The sequence below is a fragment of the Hevea brasiliensis genome, chromosome 6, assembly GCF_030052815.1.
Source record: "Hevea brasiliensis isolate MT/VB/25A 57/8 chromosome 6, ASM3005281v1, whole genome shotgun sequence".
In the NCBI taxonomy this organism is placed as follows: Eukaryota; Viridiplantae; Streptophyta; class Magnoliopsida; order Malpighiales; family Euphorbiaceae; genus Hevea; species Hevea brasiliensis.
In genome coordinates, this window is record NC_079498.1 from 35,534,845 (window position 1) to 35,548,112 (window position 13,268).

The 13,268-nt window shown below is 36.3% G+C and overlaps 1 non-coding gene across 1 annotated transcript; it reads right to left on the minus strand.

Moving 5' to 3' along the window:
• Nucleotides 1-12,115: 12,115 nt before the first annotated feature.
• On the minus strand, nucleotides 12,116-12,222 carry LOC131181229 (small nucleolar RNA R71). The gene has a single exon (XR_009149855.1). It is a non-coding gene; the product is annotated as a small nucleolar RNA R71 (small nucleolar RNA).
• Between the last annotated feature and the right edge of the window lie 1,046 nt (nucleotides 12,223-13,268).

Below are 13,268 nucleotides of genomic sequence, written 5' to 3' on the forward strand. Positions count from 1 at the left end.
AATATTTTCACCTATTTATATTGTGACACCCCTTATCCGTTTACAGTATATCCGAGTAAGATATGTCACACAGTGTACCGGAACACTCTATTTTATCTCAATCATTTTTCTTCTTCCTTAATTTATTTTTATCATAGTTTTGAATATAATTTGTGAAATATAATTCATTTAAGTCATTTATTGAAATTATAATTTATTTGAGGTTCCGAAAATTTTATAGAAAATCCGGCAGAGTACCGGCTAAAAATGAAGAAAACAGTTCTTCGGAACCTGTGAAAAACACTTCCAATATTTTCAATCAATCCCAAACTCCATTTCATCAACAAAATCTCAATATGTTTTTCAACAACATTTCCATTTCTCAATCATTCATCTCATATGATAATTATGTAAAAGTCATAAATAAATGTTCACTTTTGCATTCATAAACACAATTTCCACTATTTACATTAATACCAAAATACATTACATAAGTTTCAATTACATATGAGAAAATAAAAGTTAGTTACAAAATACCAAAATGAAACCTAGTGTCCTACTAATGCACTGAAGATGGTGAGGTGACACAGACACTATGCAGAGCTGCAGGAGGTCTCACCCAAAGTTGTGGAGTTGATTACTCTTCCTATGGTGATGATTATTTGCAAGAACAAGCTGCTTATGCAGGAGGTTATCAACAGAAACCTATGGGAAATTCTTACTCTAATGTGAACAACTCAACATGGAGACCACAAGCAACTTTTGCTCAACAAGGCCAAAGCTCAAATTATGCTCATAACCAGCAGAATAAGCCTCAATTTCAGCCTCAATTTTAGCCCACAAGGCAGCCACAACCTGGATATCAAGCAAGAGCACAACAATCCCTTCCACCTCATGTACAGAAGCCAACCTTGGAAAGCGTGATGGAGAAATTTTTTGCTGAACAAAGCAAGATGAATAGCAAATTGGAGGAAGAAATGCAACACATGAGACAAACCATGGATCAATTACAAGTCCACAATCGTATGTTGGAGACTTAATTGGCTTAACAAGCAAGCTCATCGGGAACCAAATCCTATGGCAAACTACCTAGCCAACCACAAAACCCTCATGAACAATGTAAGGTTGTGACCTTGAGAAGTGGTAAGAAAGTTGGTCAAGAGAGTGAAAACAAGAGAGAAGAAAAAGAGAGCACAAAAGAAGAAAATTCAGTTGAGAGCAAGAAAGATGAAAAAGAAGAAGAAAGCAAAAGTGAGCAAGATGAGGGAGAGAAATCATACGTCCCACCTGAGCCTTAAAAGCCCACCCTTCCCTACCCTCAAAGATTCATCAAGCATAAGCTAGACAAACAATTTGGCAAATTCCTTAAAGTGCTAAAGAAATTGTATATTAATGTGCCATTCACTGAGGCACTATCCCAAATGCCAAGTTATGCCAAGTTTTTGAAGGAGATTCTTACCAACAAGAGAAGGCTAGAAGATTATGACACCATCAACTTGGGAGAGCAATGCAGTGCTATAATTCAGAAGAAGTTACCTCCCAAACTCAAAGATCCGGGTGTGTTTTCCATTCCTTGTCATATTGGTGATAATTGTGTGGCAAATGCCTTATGTGACCTTGGAGCTAGTGTCAGCCTAATGCCTCTTTCAATATATGATAAGTTGAATATGGGAGAGTTGAAGCCCACAAACATGTATCTTTCATTGGTTGACCGTTCAATTAAGTATCCAGAAGGCATTCTAGAAAATGTGCCTATCAAGGTTGGGAAATTGTACATTCCGGTGGACTTTATAATTTTAGATATGGAAGAAGACACAAAAGTTCCTATCTTATTGGGAAGACCCTTTTTGGCAACAGCTGGTGCATTAATTGATGTAAAGGGTGAGAAATTGACACTTAGAGTGGGAGATGATCAAATGATATTCAACATCAATCCTGCCATGAAAAGAAAACATGAAGAAGTTGAGTCTTGTTTGCGGGTAGACATTATTGATGGGATTGTTCAAGAGCATTTCAGAAAAAGTTATCCACAAGAGCCTCTTGAAAATTGCTTAGTCCATGGTGGGAGCATTGATGATGACAATCACAATATAGCTGTTTTTGCACAACACTTGGAGAGCTCTCCACCACATCCTGAAGCCACAAATTTTCAACTTGAAGGAGTGCAAAATTTAGAGATCAAACCACTATCATTAAAGGTAGAGGATGCCCCAAAGGTAGATCTTAAACCTCTTCCTTCCAACCTAAGGTATGCTTTTTTTGGACCCAATGGAACATATCCTGTTATAATTAATGCATCTTTGACTGATATTGAGAATGAAAAATTGTTGAGAGTTTTGAGAGAATATAGAAGAGTTTTGGGTTATGCAATTGATGATATAAAGGGAATTAGTCCAACAGTCTGTATGCATAGGATTTTCCTAGAGCCAAATAGTAAACCTTCCATTGAACACCAAAGAAGATTGAATCCTACAATGAAGGATGTTATGAAAAAGGAAATCCTAAAATTACTAGCTGCTGGAATTATTTACCCTATTTCTGACAGTGAGGGGGTTAGTTCTGTGCATGTTGTACCAAAAAAAGGTGGGGTGATAGTTGTTAAAAATGAGAATAATGAATTGATACCCACTAGAATCAAGTAGTTGGAGAATGTGCATAGACTATAGGAAGTTGAACAATGCCACAAGAAAAGACCATTTTCCCCTTCCTTTTATGTATCAAATGTTAGAGAGATTAGCCAAGCATTCTTTCTTTTGTTACTTAGATGGATATTCTGGTTTCTTTCAAATTCCAATCCATCCTGATGACCAAGAAAAAACTACCTTTACCTGTCCCTATGGCACCTTTGCCTATCGAAGGATGCCATTCGGATTGTGTAATGCGCCTGGCACCTTTCAAAGGTGCATGATGGCCATTTTTTCTGATTTTATTGAAGAAATTATGGAGGTCTTCATGGATGACTTTTCAGTATATGGAACTAATTTTGATTCATGCTTGACTAATTTGTCTAAAATCTTGCAGAGGTGTGCTGATAATGATCTGGTGTTGAATTGGGAGAAATGCCACTTTATGGTCCAAGAGGGGATCGTTTTAGGGCATTTGATCTCAAACCGGGGAATAGAAGTAGATAGAGCCAAAATAGAAATTATTGAAAAAATGCCCCCTCCAACCACCGTCAAAGGAGTGCGGAGTTTTCTTGGACATGCCGGGTTTTACCGACGATTTATTCAGGATTTTTCTAAACTTGCTAAACCCTTAACAAATCTTTTGAATCATGATGTTAAATTTGATTTTAATCAAGATTGTATGGTTGCTTTTTGCAGGTTGAAGACGGCATTAACAACAGCTCCTATCATGCAACCCCCGGATTGGACTTTGCCATTCGAAATCATGTGTGATGCAAGTGAGTTTGCTGTTGGAGCTGTCCTTGGCCAGTGAAAAGATAGAAAGCCTTATGCCATTTACTATGCAAGCCGAACCCTCGATGAAGCTCAAGTTAATTATGCTACAACTGAAAAGGAGTTCCTTGTGGTAGTATTTGCACTCAATAAATTTCGTTCTTATTTGGTCAACTCAAAGGTAATAGTTTTCACTGACCATGCAGCAATAAGGTATTTAATGAGCAAGAAAGAAGCTAAATCTAGGTTGATTAGATGGATTTTGTTACTTCAAGAATTTGATTTGGAAATAAGAGATAAAAAGGGTGTTAAGAATGTGGTGGCTGATCACCTTTCTAGGTTAAAAACTGAAAATAAAGATGATGAAATTGTGCCAATTGATGAGTTTTTCATGAATGAGCAGTTGTATGTGTTGAAATTTGCACTTCCATGGTTTGTTGATATTGTGAACTTTTTGTCTTATGGTGTCTTGCCACCTGATTTATCTTGGCAACAAAAGAAAAGATTCTTGCATGATGTTAAATTTTATTCTTGGGAAGAGCCTCTTTTGTTTAGGAGATGTAATGATGGAATAATTAGGAGATGTATACCAGAGGAAGAAATAAATGATGTTATTTACCATTGTCATTCCTCTGAATATGGTGGTCATTTTAGTGTCTCAAAAACTGTTGAAAAAGTCTTGACATCAGGTTTCTATTGGCCTAATATGTTTAAACATGTGAGAGACTTTGTAAGCAAGTGTGATAGGTGCCAAAGGGTAGGCAACATTTCCAAGAGAGATGAGATGCCCCAACAGTCCATATTAGAAGTTGAATTATTTGATGTGTGGGGAATTGATTTCATGGGGCCATTTCCATCTTCTTATGGGAATAAATATATCTTGGTAGGGGTGGACTATGTATCTAAATGGGTAGAAGCTATTGCTACACCTACCAATGATGCAAAAGTTGTGGTGAAATTTCTAAAAAAATTTGTTTTGACCAGATTTGGTGCCCCACGTGCCATAATCAGTGATGGTGGTAGCCATTTTTGCAACCACCAATTTGAAAAATTGATGAGAAAGTATGGGGTAAAGCATAGGATTGCCACACCATATCACCCTCAAACAAATGGCCAAGTAGAAATCACAAATAGAGAGCTTAAGCAAATCTTGGAGAAAACTGTCAACAAGTCCAGAAAAGATTAGTCCCTTAAATTAGATGACACTCTTTGGGCATATAGAATAGCCTTTAAAACCCCCATAGGAACTAAACCTTATAGGTTAGTTTTTGGGAAATCATGCCATTTGCCCGTAGAGTTAGAACATAAAGCTTATTGGGCCATTAGAGCAATCAATTTTGATTTACAAGCTGCTGGACACAAAAGACTTTTGCAACTTGATGAGTTAGAAGAATTGAGACTTGATGCTTATGAAAATGCTAGGATCTATAAAGAAAGAACAAAAAAATAGCATGATAAGCATATCAAGAAAAAGGACTTTAAAGAAGGAGATTTGGTTCTCTTATTCAATTCAAGGTTAAAATTTTTTCCAGGAAAATTAAAATCAAGGTGGTCCGGTTCATTTAAAATTGTAAAAGTTTTCCCTCATGGTGCTGTGGAAATTTTTGGTGAAAAATCGGGTAATTTCAAGGTAAATGGGCAAAGGTTGAGGCACTATTCAGTTGGTGAGCCAATTGAGAAGATAGCAACCTGCTATCTCTCTCATTCTCCATAAAATCTTGAGGGAGTATGGTCAAGCTAAAGACCTAAACTTAGCATTTTTGTGCATAACTCACAAATTTTCATTGATTCTTTATTTCTTTCATATATATATTTGTTTTAAGTTTTTCTATACTCCTTATTCAGAGTTTAACATTGTTCTAATTTCCTTGTGCAGATGGGATACAATGCATTGCAAGCAAATGAGCATAAAATTTTTTTTTTTTGTTTTAAGTCTAGCTTTAAATTTTTAGCTTTAAATTTTAGTTTCAAATTTGTTCACTTATAATTTTCATCTTTCTTTTGTTGAGTATTTGCTGGTGATTCTTGCTGGATTCATTGCCCTTTTGGTTAATTTTAAGAGGAAGTTTTTCCAAATTTTAACATCTTGGTTTAAAAGGAAAATTATTTGAATGTGGATGTGTGAATTGGTGCTTTGAAAAAAATTATTTTTTTATGAGTATTTGATGAACATAACAAGTTGAACAATTAGAATTCATGTTATGAAGGTTTAATAATTTGAAATCTAATTTGTTTTAATTTTTCAGGTACTATCTAATTCTGTCAAATTTAGGCAGCAGATTTCATAACCTGTGACATAACCGGTTTTGCTTGTGTTCACTGGGCACATTTTGGGCAGATTATTTCACAACCTACGACATAACCGGTTTTGCTTATGTCATCGCTTATGTTCACTGGGCAAAATTTGGGCAGATTATTTCACAACCTGCGACATAACCGATTTTGCTTGTGTCGTCGCTTGTGTTCACTGGGCACATTTTGGGCAGATTATTTCACAACCTGCGACATAACCGATTTTGCTTGTGTTCTAACTTGTGTCGTTTGTTTGTTTTGCAGGATAAGAACTCACTTCACCAGAATGGGCCAGCAGCTACCCCAAGCCCAAGCCCAAAAGCCCACTAACCCATTTTGATAAAAAAAAAAAAAACTAACTAAACCAAACCCAAAGTCCAAAGCCCATAACCCATAGCCCAAGCCTATCACCCATAGCCCAACCCTAAAACCCAAACCCATAGCCCATAACCCGATAACCACATCCCCTCTTTCCTCCTCTCGGCATCGCCCCCGACACAGCCCTCCTCTTCGCCGTAACCTTCGTCTTCACCGTCACCTCCAAAACCCCCCATCTAAACCACCATTTTCCTTCTTTCCTCTTCTACTTCTCCGCATTCTTCTTCTTTTTTGCTTAGTCTCTTCCATTTCGCCATGCCCGATTCCCCACTCTTCTTCAAAAACTCCCCTCCCCATTCCTCATACCCTACACCGCAGCCCCAAAACACTCCACCCATGAATGCCGACTCACCGGCAGCCCTTTCTGGTGACGCCTCCATTGCTACATACAAGAAGAAAAAGGCAAAGAGCATTAAGCCACGCAAAACAACAAGCGGCGCCAAGAGGAAGAAACCCGAACAGCCCCGCCTAGTCCCGCCCCCAATTTCTTCCACACTTGATGTCCGCCGTGGAATCCCAAAATCAGCATTCAAATGCCCAGGGACATCTAAAGGTAACCTCGCAATTCCTTCCTCTTTGCCTGCCGCTAGACAATGGGTATTGCCTACTGCCGAAATGAAAAGAAATAAGACAAGAGTCGAAGCTCGAAAAATGGTTCAAACTCGGTATTTGGATGTGTTTACACTTAAATCTTTGAAAATATATGATGAAATGCAGACTCTGTTGGATGCTTTAGGTTGGGTGCGATTTGCCCATAAGCAGGAACTGGTTTACCCCATTCTAGTGCAGGAATTTATGGCCTCCCTGTCCACTAGTAAGCATAAGAATGTCTTGGATAATGACTTGACAATTAATTTTAGATGCCTTGGTCAAGATAGGGTGCTGTATATGGATGATTTTCACCACATATTTGGCTTTCCAACTGATGGTTTGCTCAAAATGCCTACTAGCCGAAGGGATTATAATGGGTATGAATTTTGGCAGCAAATAGCTCCCTCAGCAGGTGTTTTCAAACCGGGGCACAGTAAGGCCTCTAAAATTGAGAGTCACTCCTTGAGATTGCTTCAAAGATTAATTGCAAATACAATTTTAGGAAGAGGAACTAGTGTTGGCACAATGTCTCAGTATGACTTATTCTTTTTGTGGTGTGAAAAAACTGGTAAAAAAGCTTCACCTGGTTATTATTTTTGCCGTCATGTGATCCGCCAAACTACTAGGGGTACTGGTAACATTGTGTTTGGAGGTTTGGTCACACCCATTGCTCACTATTTTGGTTTTAATCCTCAAGTTCACAAGTGTGCTGCTGTTACAACTGGTTTGCTATATTTGGATGGACCTCATTTGGCCAACCAAAAATTTTGTATCAAAAATGAGGCTACCCAGCTATATGAGATTCCTGCACCAACAGCAACACCACCTGGCTCTTCCACTGCAATTAGCTCCTCCTCAGCATCTGAGAAACCATCTGAGCAGCCTTTTACACAACCTCCACGTTAAGCTCCACCAACTGCACAACCTGCTTCATCAACAGCTTCTAGACCATCCATGGCAACCCTTCTAACATTCATGGAGAATCTCAGTGATGAGATCTACTCTTTTCGGCAAATGACGGATGTCTCTTTTCAAACATTAAGGGATTTAGCTGATATATATTTGGATAGAAGTGCTGAAATGCAAGACGAGTTGAAAGCCATGCGAGCTAAGCTAGAGCAGATTGAAACTAACCAGGCACTCATTTTGAGCATCATTTCTCCACAGCAACCACCAAAAGCACCACCACCTCCACAAGATGGCAAGGGCAAAGACATTCTCATACATGACTGACTAGCTTTTATTTTCAGTTTACATTTCATGTCTTTATTTTAGTTGCTTAATTAATTAGTGTTTTTAACTTGTTTAGTTAATATTTTGCTTGTGTTATTTTTCTTTTACTTGAACCATTTACTTATTCAGTATTTTTTTAGTTCCTCATAAAGTACATTTTTCTTTTATATCTTTAGTACTTTGCTCACTTGCTTTGATTTGCTACTTCGGATTTGCACTTGATGGTTATATTTTTGAGCTTAACTTCCCTATTTCAACTTTTTGAGTTTAATTGATTTAATGGATTCCATTGCACTGTTTCTTTTGCAATGAGTGCAGCAGCTGTCCAAATTTTATCTAAGTAAATTGGCTGCACTTCAATGAGGTAACAATTCTTATCTCAGCTTGTGTCACTTTCAACACAAGTTGTGCTATCACTTATGCAACAGGGTAATAATTCTTTATGCACATATAGCCAAATTATCCCATTCCTTGCAATCTTTTAACATTGAGGACAATGTTCATTCTGAGTATGGGGGAGAGGGTAAATTTTTTGCAAAAATTATTTTTCCTTTTTCATTTGCATATAGTGACATACTCATTCATTACTTCATACTTGTACATATTCACTTATATACACTGCATATAGCTTCATATACTTAGTTATGCATACTTAGTTACATATAGGATGACTATACATTTATACATTCGTGCATTTCATTCATTCACTCAAAATTTTTGAATTTTTAAACCAGTCTTTGAATTCCATAAGTTGCTTATTCAAGCAATCCAACTTACCTTTAGATGGTTAGTGGAATGAAAGTTCCAGCTAGGTACAAAGTCTTAAGCATTATTCTTTCTCTTACTTAATAGTTCAAAATTAACATATCTATCTAGGTATGCAGATTCTGATTAGTTATTTCGAGTTTTGAGTGTCTGAATAAGCCTTTAAGGAAGAAAATGGTCATTGTCGTCTCACCATTCCTAGAACAAGCATCCTAGATCTTTCAAAGCGAAATTTTTAACCTGCATTTGATAAGAATATGACTTAGGCATTCCTTCATATTTTAAACCTCACATTTAGCCTTAACCTACCTTAATTTCATTTCAACCCTTGCAAACCCCCTTGAACCTTAATTTCCTAATTTCTTTGGAACCCAAATCATTCACCTAGCCACAAAACTTAAACACTACCACCTATTTATGAGAATAATATTTTGGCAATTAAGTGCATAAAAAAAATAAATAATAATGATAAAAAAAAGTTTGGAGGATTGAAACATCTTGAAAAGTGCTAGAGTAATTGTGAAAAGTTGATATAAAAAAAAAGGGGTCACCAAAATATCCCAAAGGTAATTTTGGGCGTGACATGAAATAAGGACACATAAAAAAAAAAAAAGAGTATAAAAAGTAGTCTCTTTATATAATCATTGTGATAGCACTTGAGATTCATTGTGAATTTCTTTCCTCTTGATAAAAAAATTTAATATAAAAAAAATATAAAAATAAATAATAAAAAAATAAAATTGGATGCACTTTGAGTTTTATGATTAATATTATTCTCATATTTTGTTTTCCTTATCCCTTTTCTTTGTTAACCATAATTTTACCCTATTTGACCCCATTACAACCCTTAAAAAGACCTAATGATTCTTTGAAAAATGCTTGTTACATTAGTAGAGTTAGATCTTTTATGCTTGCATATGGGTTTGGCAATATAATCTTCCATACATTACTCACCATCTATTTGAGACACATTGGCTATCTATTTCATTTAGGTTTGTTTTGGCACAATTGACTCTTGTAGCTAGTTGGTATTTGTTGCTTGGGTTGATTGGTTAATTCTTAGCTATTCTGTAATTGTTGAGAGTGATTGCTTCATTCTTTGTGCTTCGTTGGTGGGAATTTGGAATGTTGGTGGCTAGAGGTAAGTTGGTGGTTTGGATTAGTAATTTTTGTGTTTTCAAAGACTGATTCTATTCCCTTCCAAATGAGTTTTAATGAAATTTTGCTTGGGGACAAGCAAGAGTTTGAGTATGGGGGAATTTGATGCATGCATTTTATATCATCATTTAGGTATAATTTTTGCACATAATTTACCCTTGTTCATAGTTATTATTATAGATATTAACATATATTTAGTCAATTTTATAATTTTTACACTTCTTAGTTTAATTTTTGGAATTTATTTGTTTTGTAGGTTAAATTTGGAGAAATTTGGTGTATTTTGATCAGAGTAGCCATTTGGAGGAAATTAGAGTTGAGTTGCAAAAATTTTTGAAGTTGAGTTAAAAAATGGCCGAGAGCTTCACAACCTGCAGCACAACTGATTTAGCTTATGTCGCAGGTTGTGTCGAACGTCAGATATTCAGGCCGCAGGTTACACAACCTGCGACACAACCGATTCAGCTTATGTTGTTTTTACTGGAAATGGCTGACGTGGCATTTTCGTTACTCTGATTTTATACCTCACTTTCTTTAGAATCTTCCACCTTTTTACCCATTCTAGGGCAGACCTCTAACCCATATAAAGTCTCCTTTATCATTTTCTTTCCAAAAAGGAGGAAGGGAGGCATTTTTGGCAAGAAAGAAAGAGAGAAAGAGAGGAAGACGGGATCCATTTTTCCAGCAGCTGCAGAGGCATTTTCTGCACTCTCCAGCAGTAGATTCAGCAGCATTCTTCTGGGTTTTTCTATTCCTTAACTTAGATTTCCATTATTTCTTCACTTATACATTTGGGTTTGTCTTGAAACTATGATTTGTGAGTAGTTATTTGAGATTCTAGAGATGGGTTTGTAAATATTGCTTTGTATTGTGGTTTTGAACTGATTTAGTCATTTAAATGAGATTTGTTACATTTTGATTTATTGCTTGTGAGCTTGTTGCCTTGCTTGATGAATGGGCCTTCATTAAGTTAAGCATTAATCCTTAATAAATGGACTGAAAAGTGAATATTAGGGATAGATAATCTTGCAATAAACTTTGTTTTCTTGGTATCAGAGATAAGCTAAGAGGATTAAGGGGACTTTCCAAAATCAATTAGAGCTTTAATTGGGTTTTTGTTAGGTTTGAAATACTGTGAAAATAGGGTTTGATTTAATGAAAACCAACTTTGAAATGCTTGAAAAAGGTTTCAAAGATTTAAGAATTGATTTCCCTCAAAATTGCAATTCTCATATGTTTGGCTAAATTAGGGATAAACCACATGCAAACAATATGGAAAACCCAATCTCTAGAATCACTTTAATTTTTATAGAATTTAGATTTAATTCCTCTCAATTTCATAAATAGAAATTTCAAATTAAATTTTGGTAATCTAGTTTAATTAATTTAGTTAATTGTTTGATTTAGTTTAAATTCCTCAAATACAAATTTTAATTTCAAATTTCATTTTTAATATCTTTAAATTTTGTCATTCTAATTAGCTTATCCTCTTATTTCCAATTTAAGCACAATTCCCTGTGGGATCGATATCATTTTTTTAAAACTATACTACTGTGACTCGTGCACTTGCGGACACAACACACACCAAGTTTTTAGAGCCGTTGCCGGGGAATTGTTTGTTTTTAAGTTGGATTTTAATTGTTTTAAGCTAATTAGAATTTTTATTTTCTTTTATTTTCACTGCTGTTCCTTGTGTTTTTCAGGTACTTTTCTTGTTTATAAGACGATCGTAAAGCACAAGTGATACTGAATTGTTGTTCAACCCTGAAATTGAAAAATTCTGCCGAGCTAACAAAAAGGAATACAAGAGAAGAAAGGAAGTAGAAAAAGAAGAACAATAAAGATTTGAGCAAGAGGAGACAATTGAAAATATGGAGAATCAAAATAGAGCTATTGGTGGAGATAATAGAAGAAATGAGCAAAATAGACAGAATGAAGTTGTTAATCAAAATGATCCTCAAAGAAGATCCATGTTGGATTATGCTTTTCCTAGATGCACAGATGTGAGAGATAACATACCTATTATTGGAGCTAATCAATTTGAGTTAAAGACTGGTCTCATTCAAATGGTTCAGAATTCACAATTTGGAGGTAGTCCACTTGAAAATCCTCATTCTCATTTGAAGAAATTTTTGATGATATGTGGTACACAAAGACAGCCTGGAGTTTCAGATGAAGTGATTCGGCTCACCTTATTTCCATTCTCTCTTCGGGATTCAGCATTAGAGTGGTATGACTCACTTCCACAAGCTACTATAGCTACTTGGGAGCAGCTATCTCAAGCTTTTCTATCTCAATTTTTCCCACTTGGGAAGACTACTCATTTGAGGAATTTGATGGTAGCTTTTAAGCCAAGGGACGATGAAACTTTATATGAATCTTGGATGAGATTTAAGGAGCTTGAAAGGCAATGTCCTCATCATGAAATACCTAAATGGATGATTGTTCAGAATTTCTACACCAGAGTTACTCCAGCCATAAGAAACACAATTGATTCACAAGCAGGAGGAGATTTCATGAGAATGACAAGTGAAGAATGCTATAATTTATTAGAGAAGATTGCTCATAATACCCATTTATGGGGAAATCCTAGAGCACTTGAGCCAAAGAAGGCTGGGATTTATGAACTTGACTCAGTTAGCTACATGAATGCAAGATTTGATCAGTTGACTCAGCTTCTTAGTGATTTTTGCACAAAGGCAACAACCTCAACTCCTACAACTATGCAACAAGTTGCCTTCACAGATGGAACCCAAAGTTGTGGAGTTGATTACTCTTCCTATGGTGATGATTATTTGCAAGAACAAGCTGCTTATGCAAGAGGTTATCAACAGAAACCTATGGGAAATTCTTACTCTAATGTGAACAACTCAACATGGAGACCACAAGCAACTTTTGCTCAACAAGGACAAAGCTCAAACTATGCTCATAACCAACAGTATATGCAGCATAATAGGCCTCAATTTCAGCCTCAATTTCAGCCCACAAGGCAGCCACAACCTGGATATCAAGCAAGAGCACAACAATCCCTTCCACCTTATGAACCGAAGCCAACCTTGCGAAGCATGATGGAGAAATTTTTTGCTGAACAAAGCAAGATGAATAGCAAATTGGAGGAAGAAATGCAACACATGAGACAAACCATGGATCAATTACAAGTCCACAACCGCATGTTGGAGACTCAATTGGCTCAACAAGCGAGCTCATCGGGAAGCAAATCCTATGGGAAACTATCTAGCCAACCACAAAACCCTCATGAACAATGTAAGGTTGTGACCTTGAGAAGTGGTAAGAAAGTTGGTCAAGAGAGTGAAAACAAGAGAGAAGAAAAAGAGAGCACAAAAGAAGAAAATTCAGTTGAGAGCAAGAAAAATGAAAAAGAAGAAAAAAGCAAAAGTGAGCAAGATGAGGGAGAGAAACCATACATCCCATTTGAGCCTTACAAGCCCACCCTTCCCTACCCTCAAAGATTCA